The sequence below is a fragment of the Coturnix japonica genome, chromosome 2 (assembly GCF_054131305.1).
Source record: "Coturnix japonica strain WE chromosome 2, WE-NBRP24, whole genome shotgun sequence".
NCBI classification, from domain to species: Eukaryota; Metazoa; Chordata; class Aves; order Galliformes; family Phasianidae; genus Coturnix; species Coturnix japonica.
Window position 1 is genome coordinate 70,024,098 of NC_140664.1, and position 26,338 is coordinate 70,050,435.

Genomic DNA, 26,338 nt, shown 5'->3' on the forward strand with positions numbered 1-26,338 from the left:
GACCACCTATCTGCTCATACCTCACACAGGTGGAACCTCTGCCACCCTTCATTGGCAGCAACAGGCTCAGGCACTCACTGCAGCCACAGACCTTAACAACCACATTTCTAGGCAGGCAGTCCATCTGAGTCTCCACATTCCTTCTTGCCAGAGCTTTCTGTGTAGGGAAGACCATGGCTGGATTTGTTGTCTGGGAGCAGATGGATAAGCTGTTCTCCTGAGTGGATGGAGATACTATCCCTCCTCACCCTCCCTGCTTACCTGCCCTGTGCAAACTGCACCATGCCCTTCTGACGCACCATACCTGCTGGTTGCCCATCCTGCTGGTGCTACTCCTGTGTCGCTGTGCTCCCTAGTAGCAGGAGTTATACACATGGAGTGACCCCGCTGCTGCTCCTGGCTCCGCCCCCATGATGTCAGAATGCCGTTTCCATGCAGGTGACAATGGTGCCCAGCAGCTGCTCTCTGACAGAGCCACCCCTCAAACAGCTTCCAGTTCCCTACTTTGGCATGGAACTAGCTATACCAGACAGAGCAACAACAGCAGGTTGATAGAGCTGGTCCTTCCCTCTTCTCAGCCTTAGAGATAGACACCTAGAGTGCTGGGTCCAGTTCTGGGCAAGAGTGATGTTGATGCACTGGAGTTTGTCAAAGGATCATGAAGATGATTGAGGTAACAGAATATCCAGCATATGAATATAGGCCAATAATGCTGAGACTCTTCATTCAGACAAGGAGACCTGGTGGGGGTCTTTTCGACGTACCTAAATGCCTGAAAGTGACAGAGTAAGGCTTTTCTCAGTGGTGCCTAATAAAAGGACAGGAGGCAAGGGGCCCAAGGTGAGGTACAAGAAATTCCATTTAATCATGAGAGAACTTTAATGCTGTACAGATGCTTGAACACTGGAACAAGTTGCTCAGAGAAGCTGAGGGGTCTCGATCTTCAGAGTTACTTGAAACTTGACTGGAGACACCTGCTATAGTTACCCCTCCTTTGAGCAAAGATGTTGGATTAGGATACCTTCAGAGGTCTCTTTGAACCCTGTTGTTTTGTAAAACAGTAGTTTTTGTAGTATTCCCTGCTTCAGGTAAATTTGCTTGTGGGTCCTGGTATAAATGGCTCTAGAAAGAAATAAGAAGCCTGCATTTGTCCATAAAGAAAAAAAGAAGCATTCTCCTTTTCTAAGGAAAGAACCTTTGTAGCCACCTTTTCTTCTTTGCTTCACTGATTTGATTTCTACAGCAGAGATTTTAGTATCTAAAATAGAAGGGATGATTGTTTTTAAGTATTTGATTACTACACGATATAATGAGCACGTATCTTAAACTCTGAAGGATTCTAAATGTATTGCAGTGACTTGTTTGGCAAGAAGAATCCAAAGCAAGAGATACAGATGAAAATCATGAACTTACATCTAAAATGAGATAGAATTCACTTGCTTAATCTTGTTATGAAACTTCACTTTCCCAAATCAGCATTTCTAATACAGAAAAAAAAAATAAAAATGGAGTGAGAAAAATATATTTTGAGTTTTGGGAGCAGTTTCAGTTTTTCTTAAGCAACAGTTTGTGTTCTTTACTACATCAGTGTTCACTTACTGAAACTAAACTAAAGCTAATCCTGAGATAGCTCAGGCCAGGACATTACAAGGCCAGCACTCTCTGGAAATACATTAAAAATAACAACAAAAAACACCTCAAAGGAGAAAGACATCAGCTTTTCCTTTGAGGCATGCTTACACTTGTTTCTATCAGTTACTACCATCCTCGTCTGCAGGTAACTCATTACTTTGTCACTTCTTGTCTTCTTTGGTGTTCCCCACTGCTCTCTGCCTGTTCTCCCAATTCACTGGCTTGATTTAAGTATTACCAGCCCGTTAGGCTCACTATTTACTGCTGGCCCAGCAATCACAATTAAAATGTCTCACATTAGAGTCTGATTCAGGCAGAAAGCCCTACCGAGACATGAGCTCAGTGGCAAAAGCAATAATCTAAGTTTCAATAGGATTTACACTGAACCTTATTGCTTTCTTAAGTTACTGAGAAATCAGATGTCCTTAGGCACCAAATTCTGGCATCTGATTCATTAGATTTACAGTTCTTTCTTTGTGCCTTCCACTTTTCTCCACTGTTCAGCCCCAGATTTCTGTGATTTTTAGGATATTGCTATCTAAATACCACTTTCTTTATGATTTCCCAAGGATCATCAGAATTATAGATCTCTCTGCTTACAGGCTGTGGGGATCATTGGTGTTCAGATCTCAACCATCTCATTCCATCCAGGCTAATGATGTAAAAATGAAACACATTACTTGGGTGGAGGTCTCTTTTCTCGTATGCTGTCATCAATGAACATAGCAAGTTGCTTCATACATCGGCTTTCACAGCATTCTTTTCTAATGGTTTCCAGCATGCCTACTTTCAAGCTTTAGTAAATTCAAAATGCTGGATTTAATCAGTAAATGAGTCTCTAAGACTCAGGTGTTTTTCGACCTTCATGCGCTCCCTCCTATTAAGGCTGGTCTTTGTATTCCTTTGCTGCTCAGAAATGTTCATCCATAAGGTGAAGAGTAACCTATGTTGTATCTACCCACCTTGTACACATTCTGTTCTCCCAGTTTAGCCCTCCTCTCCTTTTCTACTTTTTAACCCCAGAATATATTTCCACTTACAGTTTATTTACATTTCTATTTTATTGTTCTTACTGACATGCTTTTCTCTTCTTGTGCATTTTGGCGAAGAGGATTTACAATTTATTTTATTCCTGATATTTTTTGTAAACAGCAAGATGTTTCATTTCATATGGGAGCAGCCAGGACTTCTGCTTCTAAAAGTTATTTTGTGTGGGACTCGCTGAATTCACGTTACATCTGTATCTCCTCTTCCTTGGATTAGGTTTTGATACAGTAGGCTGTGCAGATGGAAGTCGGAGAGAGTCATGTCATCTCACACACTCAGATGCAGTGAGCAGGTGTTAGGGCACTGCTGGTAGATACTAAGAGGAAAGAAATCTTAGCTCTAAAACTCACTGAAATTAAGGACAACATTTTTTTTATACTTGCAAAAGGTTTTTCATTAGGCTGCTGATATCAATCAGATTTTGGACACCTGTCACCTATAGTAGCTTAATCCACTTTTTTTTATTTTGAATGGGAGGTGCAGTGAGTAGAGCTGAGATCAAATACTCATGCTCTCAACACTACTGTTGAACCCAGAGAAATAAGATAGCAGTTATGGCATGGCATATGTGATTAGGTAAACTTGCTCTTTCCCCAGGCATATTTCTGAAATCCTTCTTTGCTTTTAGTTCTCCTTTACAGGCAGCTTGTGAACATTTCAGCAGAGATTGTGCTGAGGTGAATATCTTATGAATTAAGACTGGTACATCTAAGCTAAATTCTGCTTCCAGTATTCTTCTAGATCTAGGACAATTGCAGTAATGATAAAATCAAGGGGAGTTGCATACAGAATGGCAATAGTAGAACAAATAAAAGAACACTACTGCAAACATTGGAGAAAATCATTGCCAAGAGTATGTAGTCAAAACTCGATTGGACTTAAGTTTCTTAAATGTACATTAAGATGTACTTAAGTTTCCTAAATCTTCTTAAAAAACAGCACATCTGGAAATCACAGGAGGATGTGAATGTTCTTGTCGCCTTTGGAAAAACAGCAATATTGTATCCCACCAAAAGCTTCTTGCTTCCTGTGAACACTTGTAATTCTATTGTTAAAGCTATTTAATAACTTCTACAAAATCAACATGAAAAAAATGAATGAGGATTGTGAATGGAAAAATGACTTAGTAGTAACTGATCTATGGATAATGTTTACAAGAAGTATTATTTGTCTCCTGCATTTTTTTTCCTCTGCTAAGAAAAGATTCATATTTAAAATTCAAAAGCTGAATAAAAATAAGTTAACAAAAACAACCAGTGTTTTCTGGCATGGTTCTGTTTATCTGTCTCGTAATTATAGCATCATAATCTGGATTTTACTAAACATATGCCCAGTGCTGAAAGTATCTTAAATACACAGACAACATGCAAATCTACTGAGTATACAGGAAAAAATCGCATTACTCAAGATATATCTGCAGCTTGTGGGTTTAAATATGGGGATAAAGGGAAGTAGGTATATAGGTGATAAAGTGCCTATAAGCATATGCCTCTTCAGATGTATCTATGGTCGCTGGTGAAACTTCTGTTGATGTCTTCCCTTAAAGCTATTGCTGCTCTTCTGTGTCACACAGAAATAAGGGTACATGAGGTCTTGCAAGTGAGATCCAATGAGAAGTTTCTGGTTTTGTTTTTGTTGTTATTGCTGCTGCTGTTGTTGTTGCTGCAAGATATATTCTGCTATGTCACTGTGGTTGTGGCTCTGAGATGATAGTATCATAGTATCATAGTCATAGTCCCGTGTGGGTTGGAAGGGACCTTAGAGATCATCGAGTCCAACCCCCAGGATTCAAGCCTCTGTGTAGCAGAGCGGCACTTCGACCACTTGCACCACAGGGGGATTCGAACCCGGGCCCCAGTGATGCAAAGCAGCATTCCTACCATAGTGTTTAAATCTTCTGAAAAACATCATTAGCACAGCTCCACCTTTTTCCATTGCTCATTCTGCCTTCAAATCCAACTAAGTTTGAGGGAGGATTTAAAGTCAAATAGGGTCTCAGGACAGAATATGGCACATTAGACTCCCATCCATTTGCATATGGACTAGAGCAATGAACTACCTTTAATACCACCTTGTGTTAATTGTCATTGAACTTTCAAAGCTCTGCAAAGCCAACCCACTGACATTTTGGATGGTAAATCTCTGGATAGTCTTACTGTTGCTCTTAGCAAGGGATTGATGTGGCCATGGGAAGGACACCTTCTTCAGAAACACTTCTAAATGATCAGAAACTCTATGGAAGCTGATAATTGCATACTTAGTCTTGTACTCTGTACACATGTAAATACTTCATTGACTTGAGCCAAGAGGAGGAAACCGGCCTTGTTTTAATACATTCCTGATGATTTTGATAAAAAATCTACGTGAGTGAGGAACACATGATCCTGCCCACTAGCAAACAAAATGACAACGTTTCACATTTGTTACTCCAGGGAATCAGAAAGAAAAAAATAATAATAAAAACAATAATGCCCAGTAATTAACCAGTAAAGTTAGAAAGAAATCAAGAGAGAAAAGGAGTGTTTAATCCAAGAGCCATTTATCAGAACAGAACTTTACATCTCTTCGCACGGGGAAGCATTCTGTTTCACCCATACTCTATGTATACTCTCAATGGGAGAGCTGAGTAGTGCTTCCTAGCCTGCCTCATCAGGTTGCTGAGTTGGTGGCTTTTGATTTGATTGTTAATTATTCTTCTTTATTGTATATTTTATATTACATAGTTAGCTCTTCTTTGTAATTAGACATAGCAATTATAGTATCTTTTTATATTACACTGGAGTGTTCCTTTAATGCAGACATCAAATAAAAATAAAAACAAAAAACAATGTATAAAGCACACACACAGAATAAAGGGATAATAATGCCTGGGTCTGAAGGAGCAAAGAAGTGGGAAAAAGTGAGTTGCAGTTAGTGCTTTTGGCTCCAGCAACCCGTGTCTTTTTATTTTACTCTTCTCCAAATGATGTTTTTTCATTTAGTACATTTCACTGAATGAATTAAGTATAAAACCAATCCAGATTTTTGACAGACATTATGTGTTGTACTTAAATGCAACTTTCTTCTTCTCATTCAGTTGTTGGGAAACATTTTTCTTGTTAATGTAAATGTTTCCTTGAGGAAAGGGTTATGTGGGGTGAGAATACTCAGGATGAAAGATGATAAACAGTGTCCAATGGCACAGAGCTGATCCGTGCTGTACTTTTATGGCTTCATTCACACGGTGATCAACAGACCAACAGCTTCTCTTTATCTAAGGGATGACAGGTATATTTCACAAGTACTGTTGCACATGGGCACATAGGGAAGTTTGAGATCAGAAGTGAATGGGTTTGCACAGCATTACCTTCTCCATGACAAAAAGCATTGCTTGAGGTATTATACTGGAGAAATGCAATCTGCTGGGGGAGGGTGAGTGATGAGGGAAGGAAGAAAACAATGACATGATTCAGATAATAAAGCTTTGATTACTTCCCTCCTTGGAGTATGAATTAAGAAGTAAAGGTTTAGGGAACTGTCTGTGGAACGTATTTTAGAATAAACAGTTGCTGCTGACTGAAATGTGGTGAAGTCTTGTGTGAGATATGCAGCTCAGCTCTGAACTGAGCAGGTCTCCCTCCATCTTATCTTCGAGAGGTCTTTGAATAGTGTGCAAGTGATGAGGAAGGAGATTCTTTCCTCATACAACTATTATTAATGCTTGGTGAGATCTAGTGGAACTGGTATAATGGAGTAAGATCGAATTGCACTAAGGAGGTAGGGATGAGATGTTTTAAGGGGGAATATTATCAAATGTTTGCTGAATCCAAGACAGTTAAGCACCTCAACAGAGAAGATAGCAAAGTTGGTCTAATGATGTTGTATTGCTTGGAGCTCTGCTCAGTTACACCTTCTAAAAAATCCCTGTTCGTTCATTATAAAGTGCCATATACCAAAGGATTTCCACACAAGATATACTGATGTTACATTACTTTAAAAACTACTTTTATTCTCTCAGTTGCTTAAACAAGCCCAAATCAGGAGTAAATTTTGGAGTTACTCCAGAGGAAGGTCAGCAAATGAAATAAATCCCTTACGCTGTCGGACACCTGGGTGGAGGAGGACAACCATCCGTTACAAGAGCTGTGTTTGACAGTGCACAGAACATAAGATGCACCAGCTGTGTTAAAACAAGCCATTTTGTTCTCAGGCATACACCCTGCAATTCTACTTTTTAATTCCTAGGCAATCACACTGTTGGAATCTTAATCATCCATTGAGAAAAATATATGTTTGTCTTGCAATTATGTAAATAAGGTAAGTGTTTAAGATTTAGACCTGGAATAATAATGCTAACATCATTGTCCCTTCAATAAGCAGCAAGCTTTGTATGTAATGTTAGTTTTGCTGTATATGTTCTGTGCTACAGAAAAAAATAAAAAATAAAAAAAAATAGGCTGACACAGAGATTATGTGGTATTCTTATTGTATTTAAAACAATGTTTAAAGATGGTAACTCCTTCTGCCATTTACGTATTTGAATGAAAGCCCCTTTTCATCAGTGGGAATGTGTCAGAATTTTGTAACAAGGCGTGCTGTGTAATATATTTAAACACAGTCCAAATTAATTAAAGTGTAGTGGACATGAAAGATACATGCTCGATGTGACATTTCAAATAGGGAGAAAATATGATAATGAGCTATATCCATGTGTTGCCATCCTTCTGGTTAAATAATACTTCTGTTTTCAATGAAGCCACTGAGCAATAACATTCATTTTTGGAGTTCCACAGTGGTTAAAACTGATTGTATACAGGCTGTAATCATTATTCTAATTCTGCCCAGGAAACCCTCTCTCCCCACCATGGAGAAATTTGGAATAAAAAGTCTCATTCCAGGAAAAAGAATTTCCAAATAATCCTGGGCACTGGATCAAAATATGAGCTCCAAATCCGTTCCTTTTTCTTAATAAGAATCAGCACTATGAAAAATGCTGCTTTGCAAGGAAATAATTGCATTAGTCAGCCTCTTGGCACTACTGTGGGTTGGAGCCTTCTCTTAAAATGAGGCCCAGCCTCACCCTGCAGTGTAACCAAGTCTCCAAAGATGCAAATAGCCCCAAGACCCTTCTTTAGCAGGGCCCTTTGTTCAGTGCTGGAATTCCCATAGCTCTGTTGCTGTGAATGGCTGTGTTCTCGCATCCAGAAATACACAGTATGACACAGCAGTCCAGAGAGGGATCTGGAGAGGTAGCCTATCCACACTGATGCTTGAGGCAGTCTCAGGTAAGAAATTATCTTAGGTGCTGAAGAGTAGAAGTCAATAAAGGAGTTACAAACAAGAAGTGTATGATTACATCCTGTCTTTTGTTTACGTTGAATCTAATCATGCAGATGTCAAACTTAGCATTGCTACAGGTGCTTTTGGCAAACCATACAGCCTAAAATGTTGGTGATAACTGGTTGTGTATTTTAGAACTGTTCTTCAGATCTTAGTACTTATGATCGGGACAACTTTGGTCCTGAGGACATACCCTGCCCTGACAAACTCTAACAAGATATCTCTTCAATATTCTCACTGACTGCTTTGATTGCTCCAGACTGGAGAAATCTTGGGTTTACTTCAGGGAGTAAAGCTATATGCCTTTCGCTTGGGTGATTTCTACAATCAAGCAAAAAATATTTTTCTTTATTAGTTATTAAATTATCAAATTTCAACAGTGAAGCACATCATTGGTGAAGAGTAATGCCCATCACTGGAAATCAAAATGCAACACCTGAGCATATATACAGGAAGAGAAACAATTCTTTCCTAGCACCAAGACCTTAAACCCTGCAAAGAACTATAATAGATGGACAACACCATTGACTTCTGTGCTAAAGCACTTTTCACATGTTTGTGCCTTATGTTATCCTTATGTGGATCTATTTAGTTAATCTGAACACTCCATCCCGTCATCAGCACAACTATTTCTTTCTCAGCTACCATTCAGTTAGATGAATAATCAGTACCTGTTTGAAGTAATGTAGTAGAACTTGTACTAGAAGCTATTCAGATTGGTGTGGAACAGAATGTGCCACTCACCTCTTTTATTAAAAGACTGACAAGAAAGGGATCTGTTTCCTAAAGTGCAGGCTGCTGGAAGAGTAGTTAATTTCCAAGACAGCTGTAGAGTACAACTTTGTACACTGGTACCACTTAGTCTGTTGAATACATGGGAACTAAGTCCCCAGTGAAGCGGATGAACAAGACGGGCTATGAATTGCCTGACCCATCCCTACTGATGCTCTGTTTGTTGGCAATATGTTTTGAGTGCTCTTGTTTTCTCCCTCCTTATAAGGACATGACACCAGTTGTAATTGGTTTCTGTTCATCTAAATAACTGATAGGAAATACTCCTGTGTTGGCTGCCATTGACCTAATGGGAAAACTCCATGCAGATGTCACTTTTGCTCATGAATTTGTATATAACCAGAAGATGAAAGCATGATTAACCTGTTTGTGTCAAAACTGAGCACAGGAATGTGCACATGTCAGTATGGAAAGCATAAAAAAACAACCATGCCAAATCAGAGCTTTCCAGAATCCTCAGCACCTGGTGAAGGAGTTTTACCCCTGTGCTGCAGATATAGTGCTGCAGTACAGAAAGGAAACTTTCAAAGGTGTTGATTAGTTGCAACCCTCTATCAGGCGTTTGTGTGTCTGAAGCTGATTGAAAGAGAAGCACAATGGATAAAGTTCAGAGCTATAAGATCTAGGAGTGACAAGGTCAAGGGGCTGTCACCTTACGTCCTGCCCCAAGAAATCAGGATGTTATCCTCAGACAAAATGTATGTATGTTTGGGAGAATGAGCCAATAACAAATCCAATGTCTTCCACCACCAAATAATTAAGTCAGAAATAATTAGAAGGTCATTATACCTGATAGTGTGGAGGAAGTCTATGGCATTGAAGGGGAAGAGATATTTGTAGTGTCCAGAAATGTTCTGCTTAAATATTATTTTTCTTAGGGGGAGAATGAGCTTTAGTTATAGCAGGGATGGGGTTTTGTGCAAAAGAGACTCTCATCCTCATATGCAAAATGTACTGAGTGTGAGAAGGGTATGTGCGTACCTGACCATCCCAGTCTCTTCCAGCTTGCCAGTACCCAGTGCATAAATCTGAGATTTAAGTGTTACAGTGATCCCCTTTGCCTTCTCCAGGCCGGACACTGTTAATTCAGTCCAACATCTCCTGGATGAGTGACCTACTGAATGGGAGCTTCACTGGCTCAGGCTGTGATAATCATTCCTCTGGCTGCTAGTCCAGAGATCTCTGTTCTTTATCAGATGGAGAGTAAGAAAAGATTGCAAAGCTGCTAAATCTGCTACGGAGTACAGGGAAGACTTGTTTGCAATCAATGCAGTTATCACTGGCAGAGGGATGGTGGGAGTTGATTGTCTGAACAGCAAGGAGAGCAGATAGTGGGCTGGAAGGCAAAAACAAGAAAGCCATTTGATGTGGTGAAGGAGAGCTGTCAGAGAGATGCATTGAGGGGCCAACATACAAGAATGAAAAGAAATAGCTGAGAAGCAACACAGTGGATTTGAAGAAAGCACAGAAGTGTCGACTTCACAGATTGAGAGCTGGACAAACTATAGAAACTGGTCCAAGGTTTAGACAGAAATGACCAAGCTCCCTTGGCTTATGCTCGCAGACTGCAAGAATGCTACACAGTTATATCCTGTGGGAGCCCAGAGGGCTGTCATTTATAAAACCTGCCCAAGAAAGAGACAAGGACAGAGGCAAGGCTTACAGAAAAAGAAGAGTTGAAGCAGATCAGTTCATCTGGAGTGTTTGGTACATGGTGTAAGGTACAGAGACTGTAGCAAAAGCATAAAATGAGAGTGATTTCAAGCAAATAAATATAGACCGGAAGGGAAGGGAAATGAATTAGCACACAACCTCTCATGAAATAAGGAAGGAAGAGAACATGGTACCCAGAGAGAAGGTAGCATGGAGACAGAAAGAAGGGGATTGCCTCTCTAATTATGGGTAGCTATCTGTAACTTTCTTGAAATATAATGGGCAAAAGATGACTAACAAATGGCTGAGTCATGTAAACCGTGTGACTGAGAGTCTAAATTCAGCAGCAAATGAAACTGAATATTCACATGAAACTTGGAATTTTTCCTCTAATGCTGCTCTAGTGCAGGTGATCCTAAGCCTCTCATAGCCAAAAATTTTGCCATTTGGAAACATGCAGTTCAGTAAATAACTCAATATTCATGCTGACAGGCCAGTATATTACCCAATTCACCCATTCCTAGTGGAGAAGGATACCTCTGGCCAACTAAACTATTTGTCCATTTTTTGTCCATAGGCACATTTACAGGGAAACTTAATCTAGTGTTGTTTGAGCCTTCACTGTGGCAGTTCTAGAAACTAGTTCACTTATAACAGAAACAATGGTTTACCAGTCTTAAGTGTATTAGAAACACTCGCCATCTAGTTACTACCTGTAGTAGTTACTTTGGGAAATAAGGAGAACATGTGTCCTTCATTTCAAGCTGCTGTCTATTACACAGAATTACAGAATGACCCGGGTTGGAAGGGACCTCAAGGATCATGAAGTTCCAACCCCCCTGCCTGGCAGGGTCATCAAACATACACATTTACTAGATCAGGTTGCCCAGGGCCCCGTCCAACCTGGCCTTGAACACCTCCAAGGACGGGGCATCCACAACCTCCCTGGGCAGCCTGTTCCAGGGCCTAACCACTCTCCTAGTAAAGAAAATGCCTTTGTATCGTGTATCATTGACACATAGTGGTACTGCCACCAAAAGAAGCCTTTCTCTCCTCCTTTCCTTGACCTAGACTGAAGAACTAATGTAGGTTAAAATTATCTCCTTTCCTTGACACCAGCTGACCAACTGAGCATCATCGCGGTTATCTGAGGTATTTCAGATAATATCTTTATGGAAAAGATATAAAGGTGAAATTACCTTCATCCTCACGATGGAATAATTTGTTTGCCTGATAGCAATTACTGAAGAAATGCTGTCTGATGGCAACTGGGATTAATGTTCCTCCCCAGCTGAGCTGGGGTTTCCCATGTGTGCAGGGGGAATATCTGGGCGGCAGTGGGCTTCTGTGGGCAGTGTGGATTAACTGAGTTTCTGATTTGGCAATCTGTAGTTTCTGTGAGACTGACAAGTTGACCCACTTCTCTCTTACATTTTATCACAGGAAAAGGGCAATAAAACAGGCAAGCTGTTTACTGAGGGCAAGTCTAAAATAGATATTTAGCCCTAGGCTTCAGACATTAGTCACATGCAAGTCAGTGACAGATCAATGCCTAGGAAATCACCAACTGGAAATATTTTTTAAAAGTACACAACACATCTTCTTTATAAAGAAACAGATCTGACAGTGCTGGTAGCATCGCTTTTATGAGCAGAAGCTGGACTTCTTCACAAAGTTTTGTGGAAGTTAGCTAGGGGGAGAAGGGAAGCAAGGTGCTACCTGGCTCCTAACCCTTCCTCATTCATCTTCCATCCCTTTTTCTTCTTAGCCAGTGCTACTCAGCAACTGATGCTTCTATGAAACAGCTGCGAGGAGGTGGCCTTCATTTAATTTCTCTGTGGAAAGTTTCACTGTCGCAATTCCCTGAGTGGTACACAGTGCTCTGAGCCTCTGCCTGCACAACAGCTAGGTTTAAACATTTCTGTTTAATCAAGAGTGAAGTAAATGTCAGAGATTCAATGTTCTAGATCAGCAGTTTACAACACTGATACATCTTAATCAAGCAATTAGGTGCTTTTTTTTTGTTTTGTTTTGTTATTGTTTGGTGTTTTCCATGTTAGAGAAGGGAACAGATTTGCTGCTTTGCTCTGCTGACTGCTAGCAGCAGTGTTTGTTGTTAACAGAGACATTTACACCTAACCACCAGTTGGCAGGTGTTAACACTTTGTTACTTGCTATTCCCACATGCTGGGGATTGTGGGAAAGCTGTCAAGCTCTCTGTCTTGTGTAACGCTTCTGTTTTGCGATAACAACAACAACAAAACCCCTGAACGAATGCAGAAGCTCTGAAGGAATGCAGGGCTACCAATGGAAGCAAGAAGACAGTTTTGGATGACTGCTGGCTTTCAGGATAGGTAATATTGGGCTTTGCATTAAGTTTGAGATATTTTCCTTATCTTGGTTTGGAAGCAGGTGGATAGAAGTTGAGCAATTTTTTTCTTTTTCTTTTCTTTTTTTTTTTTTTTTTTTTTTTTTTTCCCTGATGTTATGGTCTGAAACAAGACTGTACTGTGCATGTGTACCCTGAGGCTTCTATTCTACCTCTGACACTGTACTCATTTGTACTTAGGAAAAAAGGTGTGATAAATGCAGTCTGTGAAAATAACATGGGAAGGGGACAGTAATGCTTTGATTCCTTTGAGGGTGACTCTTGGAAATGAAAATTCCTATTGGTGCAGCCCTTCTGCAGAGTGCAGATGTGGCCAGAACTAAAAGACTCACTATGAACTATAGCAAATGCATGCATAAAAATACTTCTTTGTCTCTTCTGCTTTTGGTTATCCACATACTCGCATACATTGTCTTTGCAGCTGCAAGGTCATTGTTTTATAGTCAAGTGATCCAGGGGATTGATTTATTACTGATGAAGTGAGGTTTGATTGATTTTTGATTTACGTGAAGACAGGAAAGAAGAGGGAATGGGAGGTGAAAGGCAGCTGCAGAGTCAAGTACAAAGCGACCTGTAGCTATGAAACTCACAAGTGGGCCAAACGCTGCCATAACTCACATCAGTTCATATTGCTGACTGTAATAGGGCAGCAGTGGCTAATTGCACTTCTGAAGCAGTGTTACAATCAGCATTTCCTTAATCTAAAGAATTGTGCCTCAGTGAGGAGGGACATCACTGACTTACTTTTTGATGGGAATGCTTCAGGAGCTGACATGAAGAAAGAAGTGGTGCTCAGGGATATGATTTAGCAGAGGGTTGTTAGGGTACTATGGTTTAGGCTGCAGTTGGACTTGATGATCTTCAAGGTCTTCTCCAACCTGGGTACTTCTATGATTCTATGATTCTATACAGTGTGGTTAAGCTGGGTTCAGGATAGGGCATTTCTTCAGATATACCTGTGCTGGCTTGAATCCATTAATGCCTGTCCTGTCGGCTTGAAGCACTGTGTCCTGACAAATGGGTTGGCTATGATCTTTCCTGGAAATACTGCATGACATGAGGGATTTGGTGGCAGCTGAGCAGCAGGTTGTTAATACTGTGGATGTATAGCCATGCTCTAGTGGCCTGCCCCAGGTCTGTGTTATGCAAGGCACTGTTGACATAGTTTTGAAATCTCTGAATTTAAGTTGGTTTTCATTCTGGAAGACAAGCTTGAGATTAGCCAAAGCATCTTAATGAAGGACTTGCTGGATATAATCTCCCAGGCTGTTTTGCAGAATCCCAGGATTGGGTCTGAATGGCCTCTTGTGACTTCACATGTCTGCGAACTGCAGCAGTAAGTGGTTTATTTTATGGAGTCAGACAATTTCTTAACATGAAAATCATTTGTCTACCTGTGCATCACTTTAGAAAGCCTAAATGTAGCCACCTCCTGCAAGCTGGTACTGAAATTTTTGCCTGCTAAACTTGGATATGTGGAGGAGGTTCTGGCTTGTATACATGCACAATATATTCCCCAACTTCAGACTTGTCTTTAAAAATCATTTTCCTTTGCTTGGCCACAGGGAGCAAGTCAGAGGTGTCACTAAGCTTGATAAAATCAGTATGTGGAACGAATATTTGCAAACATACGCTGTGTGTAAGTTTGGTCCTGAATTTGTTTCTGTGTTTATTCAGTGATAATTTATCTTCTGAAAACCCAAGGTAGAAAAATGATGTAGTTTACGAAAGCCCAACAGAAAATCAAAGAAGAGTGGTCATTTCATGAACAGGACTCAGAAAGCAGGCTTGGCTTCTGCTACATATTGTGGCAGTCTACCCTGTGTTAATTTGTTTGAGCAGTACTTCTTTTTTTAAAGAGGAGTCAGTATGATTTGTAAATCTTGCAGGGCTTGACAAACATGAGGTTTTTGAGGCTCAAGTGAAAAATAAGTGATTTAAAGCAGTGAAATAGTAAGCTGGATCTGAGGGCAACAAGTTACGAGGCAATAAAAAGGTCTTTTCCAAAGACTTAGAAGTCATTCCTCCCAACTTGAGACAAGACGTAGCTGTTAACACAGTCTTATCCACTAAGTGAAATAGGTTATCTTATGTCCAAAAAGGTTTCTATCATTTTACTTTGCAGTGCAGCAGGTTGGGAAGGATGCTAGCAATCCTATATGTCCTTTGTTTTGTGGGAGGATGAGATCTCCCTGAAACATGGCAACACCTTTGATGCAATTATATCCACAGCTGTTGTTTTCTGCCTGTACACTGGAGAGGCCTACAGAGGGGCCTACTATACCAGAGGCTTGCAGAGAGGCCCGGGATGTGGCTATGTTGTCTGTAGGCATGCACACAAATCAGTTCCTCCTTAATAGACTCAAACCCTCTCACCTAAGCTTCTTGCTTCAATGAGTATCTGGGTGATCTTAACTGTCCTGCGTTTTAGTAGAGTCCTCGGTATTTCACGAGAGGATTCGTGTTTAATCTGAATTATTTGATCTCCGTAAGTGAAACAAGGAAGGAATGATTTCCTGAATTCCTGGCAGGATTTCTGTTCTTATTTTTTTCCTCTTTATAAACTTCACTTTCCTTTTTTTATTATCCTTTTTTTTTCCCACCCCACCCAAGTTCTGACAGTGCCGGGAAATTCTGTACTTACCCAGCTGTACTGTCTAAGGAAAGCCAAGTTTTTTGTTGTTGGTTTTTTTTCCATGAATCAAAACCATAATAGCTCAAAATAAATTATTAGCTCACTGAGTTTCCCAGAGAGAAGTATCAGATACTTTACTGATATGCCCCTTGTACTTAGCCAAAAGGCTAAACAGAGGTTAGGACAAGTGGATACACACGACTTCTTTATCCAAGTCCTTGAGGACTTCCCATTAGCTAAGTCAGAGATTCTTAAATTATCAACATGAATCAAGTAAAACAAGTTAATTTATTTTGGTTGCAGCCCTTTTCCTCATGCAAACAGTGCAGCCTGTGGACCGAGGTGTCATCATGTATTCTTCACATTACTCTCTTGTCTGGAAAAAAAATACACCTCAAATTGCTCCCATCAAAATGGTTTAGTGTTTGGGAAAATGTATTATGAAATAGTTTATGTTTATTTGATTCCTTTGCTAACATACAAATCAACATCTCCTTGTATATACAGCCACTGCTTCTGTGTTGATGAAATAGTTAATGCGTTGTGTTTTTTGTTGTGTTTTGTTGTTTTTTTTTTTTCTTGTGACTGTTAAATCAACTCCAAAACACTGGAGTTCTGTGAGTTAATACTCTCTTGCTGCACAGGAGTAGAAAAAAGTGTGTTTGGACTGGCAAGAAACACTTATTTACTGCACCTCTCGCTGGGTGCATTATAAGTTCTGCGCCATGACAAGTGATTATACAGTGTGTAATCAGTGTTCCCTTACACAAACATTTGCACCCAAATCAGAAGGATGATAAAACCTGACTCAGTCACAATGCCATAAGTTAGAACTAAATGTTATCTGTGGCTGGAGTTCCCCAAATGCCTGGGTATTTTCACCCAACAAGAACCAGTACACCAAAATAGAAGCCTGCATGAGAAAGCCTTTTAGGCTGCAATAATATTTCCTCAGCCGCACTCCTTGTTAGGTCCTTCCTGGCAGAGCTGGATTGCATCCACAGGTCATGTTGACTTTGTCTGAATTGATGGGGTTTCAGCAGCTGTCCCCTGATGCTTTCAGGAAGTCAGGTTCGGGGCTATTAGGTGAAACAACCTTGTAAGATCAGGAAAGGGATACTAGTGCCTGGCTGCGAGTGGGGTTGTGATTTGTGCTCAGAAGAATACCATCCAGCAGTAAGCACCACGTACGTACCCATGTGTAGGTGTGCCGAGGGCTCCATAGGAAGAAATGTGAAATTCATGACATCAAAGTTCCCTTCCTGTACTGACCCTTGAGGAGCAGAGTAGATGTAATATAGCTACAGCATTATTTCCCAGCAGCTGACTAGTGAACATGCAGGTTCCTTGCTGGAATGAGATCTGTGCCCATTCTTTCTAACTCTGTCCTTCCTAAAAAGCTGTCCTCCCTCATTCAGTTTGCCAAGCTGCAGGTTTCAGGGAAGCATTAGAGAAGGAGAAACTGAGAAGAGGTCTGCATATCCCCAGAATAGGCAAATTGGAAAAACTTGCTGAATGCCTAAGAAATCTCTCCCTTTCCTTGGGTTTGTTTTCATCTTACCTGCATTTTGCTGCCAGAGTGGTGAAGCCTGTAGCTGATGAGAAACTTCTCATGGGAAATATGTTTTTCCAATAGTGAGTCTGAGCAATAACTCAGATAGTCAAGAAATAGTCTTTTCTAATCAAAAGGTCACTCCTGCAGTACAGATGTTTCACAGGCAAATATTAATATGTGGAGCTGTGATGCTGATCCTTCACTTTAGTTTGGTGCTGATTAATTATCTGATTTTTGAATAGCGTGGTCCTAGGTGGCAAATGGTAAGTAGTGTGGACATCAGAAATGGAACAGCAACTTTTCTTCTTAGTTTTCCGTTATTTATTTATTTAACTCGGGAACTTAAGAATTCCAATCTTGCTGCATTAAGCTAAGTCATGCAGAAATGCTCCAGCTGTTCTTCGCATTACAGAAGCCAAATTCAGCATTTTGATGTTTTTTCTCTCTCTGTTTTTGAGAGACCGATTGTGAAATGACTTGACTGTTAGGTATCAGAATCTTACCTCTTGCTCTCCTTTCAGCTGTTCACATTTTCATAGCTATCTTATTTAAGGTGGACTAATTTCAACTCATTGTGTTAAACATGGAGTCCACCAGCAGTCAGTCTCCTTTGGGAACTGGGATGTTTAGTGGCACTGGTAGACTATTAGCCCCTTAGAGTCCCTGTTCTCTTTCATTGAGTGTTTTGGAGACTGTTGGACACACAGGAACTTTGGTTGAAAGCAGTAGAACAAATCAATAAAGCATAGCTGCAGTTTGTTTTCTGTATTTAACAAGAGCATTCTTGTCTGTGGTGTGTAGTGAACTTTTCTCAGCTTCTTCCATTTGCGGGATGAGAGAGTCCTTCTTTTAATCTCCTGAGGGAGGATTAATAGAAAACTTTTTTTCTTTTCAAAAAGAAGATTTGTGTTATATTTTTTCCTAGCAATTTTTAGGTGTGAGCTCTCTCTGAAATGTGAATGATCTTCACCACGCTGCTTGAACAAAGGCCATGCATAGCATGGAGCTCAGCCTCACCTCATACTCAGTGTATGAAAGAGTACGAACACTGAGTTTGGGAATGCTGAATCCACAATGTTAATTCCTAGAGCAGTGTGACCCTTGTCCAGTTTTGGATGCTGAAAATATGTGAGTGATTATTTCAGAGCCCTGCTTGTATCTTTCTGCTTATGCTGTGTTTATTGAAGGCACAATTAGGAAAACAGCACACACTGTGTGCAGCTGCTTGCACCTGAGCAGCTCCAGAGATTGATCGAGATATTTGATAACCCACATGCTCAAGTGCAACATGGGTTAGCCCCATTCTTCAAGGAAACATGGACTTTCATTGCTCAGTAACTTCTGGCTTAATGGGGATGAAAATAATAGGTGTCCATGTACCAAATTATGCTTAGCCTTTTTCACAAGACTTGTAATTTCAAAGTTGTTCACTTTGTTGTTGTTTTCAGTGGAATTGAGGATTTCCAATATTACTAATATTCTTAATCCAAGTCTCTTTAACTTAAAAGATAATCAGCTCTCATATAGCTAGAGCCAGATGACTGATGAGTGTCATGACAAAATGACAGGTGCTTTGATAACTAGCCTGTTATCAGTGAATGTGCTAGGTATGATTCTGTACTCGACTAAGTGACAGCACAATGGCCGGTTTTGATCTCCTTTTCCTCATTTTAGTATGGTGGCTTTTCTTATATCTCTCCCTGCCTATAGTCTTGTTGATTTGAGAGCAAGTGGACAGGAAATCAGAAGACCATATACTTTAAATGAAAAAAAAAACCAACAAAAAAACATATAGCACTTAATAGCAATTCAAAAAAATATGAAAGTATTCAAGCTTCTGATATCACGTGTTTTGTATATTGAAGGTTGTGGGGAGTAAATCTTACAGGAAGAAGATGCCCTTTATTGGAAAAAAAAAGTAAAAAAAAAATAAAGAAATGGGCAATAGAAGTTGTCTTGGGAGGTGTAACAGAACAAAGGAACATGGCTTAGTGGCCTATTTGGTTTCAAAACCTTAGTGCTTCAGCAGTGCCACAGATTTGACAGCTGTAGGAAAATGTCAAACCAGTCCTTTTTCTGGGATTTGCCAGGAACACAGAGGTACTTGTACAGAAATCCATCAAATACTATTACTTCCATATACATGGTAATAATACTCTTAATCTTTATTACATTTTCTCTTGGGCCTCTACAGTGCATGAATAGTTCTTGGCATGGTCACAGATCTGTAATTGTTTGTATATTTGGCTTTTCTCTGGCCAACTCTAAATGAACATGTGTGGGAATCTTTGCTGTGTATGGGATTATTAAAGTACCATTACTGTACCTGTGCAGTGTTGTTGATTGTGTCATCCCAATCAAAAACAAAACCCAAGGGAAATGCAGGAGAATCTTGGTGAGTTTTTGATCAAAATGGTATACTGGAGAATCCAGTTAGTGATGTGTCGAGGATGTTAGGGCTACCTCTGGACGTGTCAAATTTATGTTGGCAGCAGTAACATTTTTATTTTTTCAGCATAGTATAGAGGGGATAAGGCTATGCTTGCAACTCATCTAGGAACACCTGAAGTAACTCTAAGCTACCGTGTCTGATAGTACAGTGTTCAGTGCAGGCAGAAGTCTTGCCTCTGACAAGATAATTGTACAGGAGACATTTCCTTTCAAGCCAGCTTGCTTCTTAGTCAGAACAAAACAGCGCTATCTTTTTTCCCTTCCTCAGCAGCCCTTCCTTTGGATCCCAGCATTACGCACAGTACATGAAGCCCTCCATTTTCTGTGTTGGGGTGACAAAGCTGCCGCTGGGGATGAGCAGCCAGTGACCTGAATACACTGGGAGCAGAGATCATGAGTTTCTGTGTAAATGACAATGAATGGGGAGGTAGAGGCAGGGGAGAGAGCAGGAAGTTGGGCTTACAACATAACAAAAGAAGCTATGAAATGTGATGCTATCAAAATTCTTCTATGGGGTCTTTGAACCATTGACACATCTCTATTGTGGTTTATGATGTTTCTGGCACCTTTGGGGAGAGTGCCAGCCCTGTCATCCATGTTCAGGGTTATTTACTGTGTGCCACTGACTCTGAGCTGCGTGCTCCAGACAGGTACTCTCACACCCTATCTCCACTCCTACACTATAGCTCAGCTATTTCTATGTGGTGAAATCTATCACCCTGGGGAAAAAAAGAGGTGAGAAAATGTGCTGGTGTATTTACTTGATTAGTGCATTGAAGGGGCCTGATTTTTCAGGGAATTTCTGTGCTTCTGTGGCATCAGCACTTGAAGTGGGACAGAACAGCATGGCAGAACAGGCCGTGCAAATATCTGCATTCTTCCAACTGACCATGGCTAACATGTGTATACAACACAGGAATAAATGCAGATTTTAAGGCTCTGTGCTCCACCAACAGCACACTCATAAGTGCTTCATAGTGGTCATGACAGTGTTGGGGTTAGGGCTGTGGCATGTGCTTGTGCATCAAGCTGCATGGGTTTGTCTTCAGACCTTATGTGGCCTTTGGACCACCATTGATCCTCTGAACTCTGCTCCTCTTGTGTATTCTCTCTGGTGGTATGATTTGGACAGATTTCTAAATTGTTCTAGGTGGCTTTAATGTCATGATGTGGTAAATGGCCTGTTCAGTCATGCTAAAAGTCTTTTATTGTTCAGTCCTTCTGTAAATGGAACAGAGACTCTGGCCCTAAAGTGTTGAGAAGACTTCCCTGAAGGCAGGGAGGCAAACTAGAAGTGTGACTATTCACAGTTTCTCTTTGGTTCATTCAAGCTCAAAAGTCAGCCTCACATGTGGAAGAATAGAGGAGGCCTCTGTTGGCTGCCTTGACTTACACTTTACTTTTCCTAAGCCATACAACAGAAAGCTGAGATCTCTTTCAGTTTTACATATCCTTGCCCCATTACAGATCTACCTACCCTGCCTGTAGAGGTCTCATAAGGAGTTTGTGACATCTCTCTCTGCCCCATCTTCAGCATCTTAACAGCTGTTTATGAGGGTGGATAGTGATAGGACGAGGGGGAATGGTTTTAAACTGAGACAGGAGAGGTTTAGGTTAGAGATTAGGAGGAAGTTCTTCACTCGGAAGGTGGTGACATACTAGAACAGGTTGCCCAAGGAGTCTGTGGATGCCCCATCCCTGGAGGCATTCAAGGCCAGGCTGGATGTGGCTCTGGGCACCCGGTCTGGTGGTTGGCGACCCTGCACATAGCAGGGGGGTTGAAATTGGATGATCATTGTGGTCCTTTACAACCCAGGCCATTCTATGATTCTATGATCTTTACCACTCTCCCAGTGGTCCCTCCCTTTTTGTTTTCCTCATGTCTGTCTTCATTTCACCTCCTATTAGGCAAAATCTCCCCCCAGATCTGTGCTGCAGTGGTGGCTGTATGTGGGCTGAGAGTGTCAAAAGGATTTAGATGCTACAGAGCACAGTGCATCTTCTTGACAAATAGCCTGGTTACTCTGGATGAAGTAAGAGGGACGGATCTGGTTCTCAGCCATCACTGCCGGAGCCTGAGTTGCTGCTACACCCCAAACAGCACTCAGTTCCCGTAAGAGGAACAGGTCAATGGGAAGTTTTCTGCGGCCACGCTCCAGAATGCTCCCCGAGAGTCTCTGGGAGTGTCAGCAGATTTCTGGTCTGAGCCAAGAGAAGGGCCTCAGCACATCACCGGGTGGGCTGACAGCACCTCACAGCTATGTGTAGGACTAGCCCGTGTCACACACACAGCCTTCCTATAAGCTCTGTGCATCCAGCTGCCTTCAAGCTCTGCTGAGGACAGTGTAGCAGAGGCCCTTGTTCTGCAGGAGAGTGGTGCTACCTCTCCAGACATTGAAAAGGGAGGAGAGCAGTTCTGACTTTGTGCTTTTTGACTTTGTGCCCTATTTCCACACCCTGTGTTCTGTCTGAAGAGAGTGCTTAGCAGATTCATGAACCTGGACGGCCATGGGCTGAAAAAAAGTAAAAAGAAAAAGTGAGGGAGAGAGAAAGATGAAGGGAATCCGTTAAAAATTGCCTCTGTTACCTCATTAATCTTTTGCAGCAAATAATACAAGCAGAATTTGGGCTAGCAAAGTCTCCAAAGAATAACATTTTATTTTTTTTTTTGTGAGGTTTTAACAAATTAAAGAAATAAATTAAGTCACAGCCACAGCAGGAAAGTGCTTGAGGCCTCCAGGATTTGTATGTTTTACCATTGTTCTAAAAATAAACCACGAAAAGAAAAAAAAATTAAGTCTTCCCTTTGAAAAATACTATTTGCTCTAAGTGGCTGTGCCTGAGCTTTAGTCCTGCATGGCACCTCACCACCTTCATGGCCCTGCAGCTTTGGGCAGCAAGCAGCACAAGTGGCTGGGGCAGATATAGCAGAGCCCTGCAGAGAGGGGGAGAGGCACACTGGGCAGCTGTAGGTGAATATTAGAGCTCCTGCGCCTCACCCTGCTGCAAATGCTGAGGCAACGCATGTGGTAGAGATTAACAGTCAGCCTTCTGGTCTCACTAGACCCAAACACATGGAAAAATTTCTGGCCACTTTGGTAGGTGTTGCCTTGTGCCTCAGATAAATGTCCATGCTCTGTCCTGGAGTGGAACAACGTATACAGCTCACTGCCTGCAACAAACAGCATGAGCTGGTTTCTCTCCTATAACCACCCACTCACCTCTCATCCCAGCTGCTGCCACAGCATTGCTCACCACCTCCACACCAGTCCATCCTAGAATCATAGATTGGCTTGAGTTGGAAAGGACTTCAAGGATCATCAAGCTCCAACCCTCCTGCTGCAGGCAGGGCCGCCAACCTCCATATCTAATACTAGACCAGGCTGCCTAGGGCCCCATCCAGCCAGGCCTTGAGCACCTCCAGGGACAGGGCATCCACAACCTCTCTGGGCAGCCTGTTCCAGCACCTCACCATCTCCCTGTCCCATCCAGTGTCTGCTCTGCTTCTTCTAGCTCCATCCAAGCCTTGCCTTGGGAAAAATAGCTACTCCTTCTAGCCCATCCAATAAACAGGAGCAACTCCTTTTTTATTAGAGTCAACAGAGTTGTGTGATCTACAGACAAACAGATTTTTGAAGGAGGTTTTTTAAAGGTATAAATGATGAGTGGGTGTCTAGCTTCCCACTGACAACTACCAGTATAAGTAGGGCTTTTTGAATTCCTCCTCCAACCATTGTTCACACTGAAACTGAATTAAAATAAAATAAAATAAAATAAAATAAAATAAAATAAAATAAAATAAAATAAAATATTAAAGGATGCATTCAGACTTGTGAAGGCAAGGTTTCTGTTTTCCAGCAGGTAACCTGCAACTTGCCTGTAATTCATACTTGCCTAAGTTCCACAGTAGTGGCAATTACATGTTTGCACGAGCAATGTAAGGAAGAGTTTACTCTGACTTTTTTCATGTTTCTTTTGGCTGCTAGAGCCCTATCACTCATTCCTTTAACTTCAGTTCTCTTCTCTGTAGAAGCTTCTCAGTGGAATTGGTTCCTGTTTTTGTGTAATCAGTGGGGTAATCACATGTGCACAACATGCATGCAAGTACTCTTGTGTGTGGTGCTTTTGGGTAAGGGAAAGCCAGTTACCCATGGTATTTCAGGCCCTTTACGAATCTGTTTTTCTACTGTAGCCTTTAATTGCAAACACTCCTGCTATTTTTCCCCCTTCATCCTTTCCTTTTTCGGCGCACAGAATAAGCTGTGCTCAATTACTAAGTAGCAACTTAATGCTTTAGTTTTCTCCCTACTGCTCAGTGTGTGGCCCCTAGCCATATTTACTGTGCAATATTCAAGCCCTGCTCTGATGACAAAATTGCTGGTTTCCTCATGGGTTTCTCTGTGTCCTCATCATTTTTGTATCTGTGGCTATGCAAGTGATTTATGGTGGAACTTGTTCTGGTGCTTGTCCCCAGCCTCCTGAGGGTGCTCACTTACTGCTTTCATTCTCAAGATGGTTTTAGAGTGGAAAAATATGCCAGAGAAAGCTGTATAATTTTCTCTGAAGGGAGGTAACATCTTTATTTGTTTGCAGATGGTGTTCTGTTCTGTTTTGTTACAAAAGCTGTGGGTAAGTAGCAAGAGCAAGGCCACTTTATTCTGCCTGCTTCAGTTTTGGAGAGAGAGGGAACTGCCCCTGGACAAGGGTGGTAGGACAAGAAGGAACAGTTTTAAACTAAAAGAAGGGAGACTTAAATGTGATGTCTGGGAGAAATCTTTCACTGAGAGAGTTTAAGGTGCTATAACAGGTTGCCCAGAGAAGCTGTGGGTACCCCATCCCTGGAGGTGTCCAAGACCAGGCTGGTTGGGCCCTGGGCAGCCAGGTCTAGTGCCTGATTTAGTGGGTGCAGCCACAGCTGAGGGTTGGAACTTCAAGGTCTCATCCAATCCAAGCCATTCTATGAATCTTTCAGTTATACATGAGAGAGAAAAAGAGCTTTTATGGAGGGCAACATGGGGTATCTGAACAAAGAGGGTGATGAAGGTACGTGTCTTGATTAGTGCTTTCCAGAGCGGGTGGCTAAACAAAGTGGTTTTTCTAAGTACTGCAGTTTCCTGAAGTGTGTGGGACATCCTTTAACAGCCATCATTTAAAATACAGGGAAACACGCATACATGAATGCTGTCTCAAGTCTACTACTGTGGGAAAAAATAAATCCTTAGACACTGCCTCTGTCACTGTTGTGTGAGGCCCCAGCTTGGCAGGAACCATGGTTCAGTCTCCTCTGAGCTGCCAGCTCTCCAAACAAACTGTGTATTACTGAAACGGAAGAATCTGTTTTCCACGGGGACTTAATGTGACTTGTATTGAGCCCTGGGAGTTTCCAAGATACTGAATTTTGAAATTGTCATAAATAAAAACAGTCATGGTTTAAACAGGAAAAGCATCCCAGAGTACGGAGATTTTGAATCAGTGGTCTGTATCTGCACATCATTGAAGCAAAGGGAAGATCTGCAACTGGTTTCAGTATCTGAACAGCAGTGTTTATCAAGGCAAGGGATGCTTATAGCCTCCCCTAAAGGACTTTGCATGTGAGCAGTGAGCAGCTGTGTTGCTGCATGGTGCCTTCACCATGCTGATGATCAGCTCCAGCCTTGAGCATGAAATGTCTGTAGTGAGAGGATTCTGGCCTTACAGAGAGAAAGTGAGAGAGATAAGCTCGCAATAAATGTTCTTAGCTTACTTATAAGGCATTGCCACATTAGTAAACAAGTGTTTTCTCATTTGCTTAACAGAACATACTAACTCCAGGGACAAGAATTACGGGGCAATAAGACAGGTTCCTTTGAAGTGACTATGGGATGGCCTGCAAGGAACCAGGCTAAAGTGAAGCCAAGGACTGCTTTATGAGCAGCAAGTTTTGGAACACATTAAAATGTTTTATTATTTTTTAAAGAAGGCAGCTTGGAATCTCTGAGACAGTTCTGAACCAGAGTTTAAGCACTGTGGGTTTAAAAGGGGCTGACCAAGATGGAGGTTATTGTAGGTTCAGCCTCGGATTTGAGTCAGATACCTGTGATAAGAACTACCTTTAATGTAAAGCTGGAAAGGTAATATGAAGATGAAACAGTTTGAAATAAAAGAAGTCTGGCCAAAATTTTCTGTTGCATGGGCTGCATAAACACCTCTCTCTCAAGCTGTAGTTACTGATCTATTTTGGTTTTCTTTGTTACCCAGAGGCAAAAGTAACAACTCCATGCCAAAAAGGCCAGTTTTCCCAGCCTTTACCAAAATTAGCCTGAATTCACGAAGGGCCAAATCAGTGAAGTTGCTCTAATATTTGAGATTGTTCCTGGCATCAATGCCAGGAACAGCAAGAGGTGAACTGAATCCCAGGCAGAGGATTCTAAGGCCCTGGCAAAGTTTGGATCTTTTTCCCCACTTTATATCTCATCACCGTGATTTAGATTCCTCTCTGCTTGATGTCTTTCCAAGATTTCTCTGTATTCAATTTATCCGTGACAGACTAGTGAACATCTACCAGCACTTCTATCAAAAGTTTTGGAAAGGGGACAGTTGAATATAATCTTCAGATAAATGCAGCATACCATGACTGCAGATAAATGATCTCTCTCATGAACAGATAATTCAGTCCTGTAGCTCTGAAAAAGTTTTCAGTGTAGACTCCTCCCCAGAGAACAGTGAAGATGATATTAAAGTTGAGATCCTCTATCATGGTGAGCTGGATCTGGAAACTCTCAGGTTTATATCTGTATCTTGGTTACCCAGAGGGTTTTCTGACTTGGGTCATTAATGCCCTCTAGGGTGATATGCTGTGAAGGCTGTGCAGCTTAAGCCCTCCACA

The 26,338-nt window shown here is 41.3% G+C and overlaps 1 long non-coding RNA gene across 21 annotated transcripts in view; it reads left to right on the plus strand.

The window, feature by feature from the left end:
• The window catches only part of LOC107309719 (uncharacterized), a 268,792-nt gene that overhangs the window by 157,881 nt on the left and 84,573 nt on the right, over positions 1–26,338 (plus strand). The window contains exon 1 of one of the 21 annotated variants that reach the window (XR_014942736.1): positions 12,551–12,797. The exons of 19 other annotated variants lie outside the window; for them this stretch is intronic. This is a non-coding gene — a long non-coding RNA (uncharacterized LOC107309719). Of the gene's footprint in view, positions 1–12,550; positions 12,798–26,338 lie in introns of those variants that run through there. One more of the 21 variants, XR_014942751.1, reaches the window with a different exon arrangement.